Consider the following 2,965-nt stretch of genomic DNA (forward strand, 5'->3'; position numbering starts at 1 on the left):
TTGGCTTTCCATTTTAGTGGAGTTTTGGAATCAAGGTAATGCTGGCTTCATAGAATGAGTTTGTAAGTTTTCCTTCCATTTCTATTTTTTGGAACAGTGTGAGAAGAATAGGCATTAACTCTTCTTTACATGTCTGATAGAATTCTCCTGGGAAGCCATGTGGCTTAGGACTCTTTTTGGGAGATTTTTGATTACTGATTCAACTTCTTTGCTGGTTATGGGTATGTTCAAATTTTCTAGTTCTTCCTGTTTTAGGTTTGGTAGTGTGTGAATTTCTAGGAATTTATCCATTTCTCCCAGATTGCTCTGTTTGTTGGCATATAATTTTTCATAGTTTCTCTTATAATTGTTTGTATTTCTGTGGTGTTGGTTGTGACCTCTTGTCTTCCATTCATGACTTTATCTACTTGGTTCCTTTCTTCTTTTTGATAAATCTGGGTAGAGTTTTATCAGTTTTGTTATTCTTCCAAAGAACTAAAATTTAGTTGAATTGATCTGTTCTACTGGGGTTTGTTTCTATATCATTTCTTTCTGCTCTAATTTTTATTATTTCCCTTCTCCTGCTGACTTTGGTCTTTATTTGCTGCTCCTTTGCTAGAAAAGGAGCAGCAAATAAAGTTAGGTTGTGTATTTGGGACCTTTCTTGCTTCTTGAGATAGGCCTGAATTGCAATGTACTTCCCTCTTAGGACTGCCTTTGCTATAATCCAAAGATTTTGGGCTGTCACATTTTCATTTTCTTCCGTGTATTTTTTTTATTTCTACTTTAATTCCCTGGTTAACCCACTCATTCTTTAGTAGGATGTTCTTTCACCTCCATGTATTTGAGGGCTTTCCAAAATTTTTATGGTTGATTTCAAGTTTCATAATGCTGTGACCTGAAAATATGCATACTATGATCTTCATCTTTTTGTACTTGTTGAGGGCTGATTGGTGACCCAGTATGTGATCTATTCTGGAGAATGTTCCATGTGCACTTGAGAACAATGTATATTCTGGTGCTTTAGAATGAAATGTTCTGAATATATCTGTTAAGTCCATCTAGTCCAATGCGTCATTCAAAGCCATTGTTTCCTTGTTTATTTTCTGCTTAGATGATTTTTCCATTGCTGAAAATCGGGTATTAAAGTCTCCTACTATTATGGTATTATTATAAATGAGTTTGTGTTTGTTATTAATTCACAGAGCTAAAGTAAACCATTCATGGGGGCATTGGAGGTGGGCATTAAATGAAAACAGGATTAGCCAATGTTATTTGTTAGAAACTAAGTAACAGAGGGTTGTTATTGCATTCTCCATTGTGTATGCTTAAAATTTTTTAAATAATAAAAGGAAAAAGAAGAAGTCTCTGGATTCAGACTTTGGGTTCAATTTCCAGCTCTGCTGCTAACTAGTTTATGGACAGTAGAAGTTCATACCTCAAAGGAAAGTAACAAGGACTGAATGAGACAATGCAGATGAAGAGCTTCAAGCAATGCGATGGTTAAGTGCCATCGTAAGGTATTAGCCACATTATCTTTACTTGATGCTCACTACGGTATGTTCATGAGATTTAATCTCTTTGTCACACTCCCCATCAAAATACCACCAGCATCTTTCACAGAGCAAGAACAAATTTGTATGGAACCATGAAAGACCCTGAATAGCCAAAGCAATACTGAAAAAGCAGAGCAGAGGGCATCACAATTCCGGATTTCAAGCTGTATCACAAAGCTGTGATTGTCAAGACAATATGGTACTGGCACAAACACAGACACACAGATCAATGACACAGAATAGAAAACCCAGAAATGGACCCACAACCGTATGGTTAACTCATCTTTGACAAAGAAGGAATATTCAATGGAAAAGAGACAGTCTCTTCAAATGGTGTTGGGAAAACTGGACAACAGCATGCCAAAGAGTGAAATTGGACCACTTTCTTATGCCACACACAAAAATAAATTCAAAATGGTTCAAAGTCCTAAATGTGAGACAGGAAACTATCAAAATCCTAGAGAACACAGGCAGTAACCTCTGTGACCTCAGCCGTAGCAACTTACTAGACACACCTCCAGAGGCAAGGGAAACAAAAGCAAAAATGAACTACTGGGCTTCACCAAAATAAAAGCTTCTGCACAGTGAAGGAAACAATCAACAAAACTAAAAGGCAGCCTATAGAATGGGAGAAAATATTCAACAGTGACATATCAAATAAAGGATTAGCATCCAAAATCTATAAAGAACTTATCAAACTCAACACCCAAAAAATAAATAATCCAGTGAAGAAATGGGCAGAAGACAAGGCTAGACATTTTTGCAAAGAAGACATCCATTAGCTCACAGACACATGAAAAGTTGCTCAACGACACTCATCATCAGGGAAATACAAATCAAAACCACAATGAGCTACCAGCTCACACCTGTCAGAATGGCTAAAATTAACAACACAAGAAACAACAGGTGTTGACAAAATACAGAGAAAGGGAAACCATCTTGCACAGTTGGTAGGAATGAAAACTGGTGCAGCCACACTAGGAAACAATATGGAGGTCCCTCAAAAAGTTAAAAGTAGAATTATCCTACAATCTAGCCATTGCACTACTAGATATTGACCCAAAGGATATAAGAACAGATTTGAAGCGGTACATGCAACCCAATGTTTATAGCAGCATTATCAACAACAGCCAAACTAGGGAGAGAGCCCAAATGTCCATCAACTGATGCATAAAGATATTGTAATTATGTGTATATACGCTGGCGTGCACATGTGCATGCGCGCATGCACACACACACACACACACACACACACACACACAAATGGAATATTACTCAGCCATCAAAAGGAATGAAATCTTGCCATTTGCAACAACTTGGATGGAGCTACAGTGTATTATGCTAAGGAAAACTGAGTGAGTCAGAGAAAGGCATATACTGTATGATTTCACTCATATGTGGAATTAAACAAAGAGATGAGCATATGGGAA

Source organism: Suricata suricatta, chromosome 3 (genome assembly GCF_006229205.1).
Source record: "Suricata suricatta isolate VVHF042 chromosome 3, meerkat_22Aug2017_6uvM2_HiC, whole genome shotgun sequence".
NCBI classification, from domain to species: domain Eukaryota; kingdom Metazoa; phylum Chordata; class Mammalia; order Carnivora; family Herpestidae; genus Suricata; species Suricata suricatta.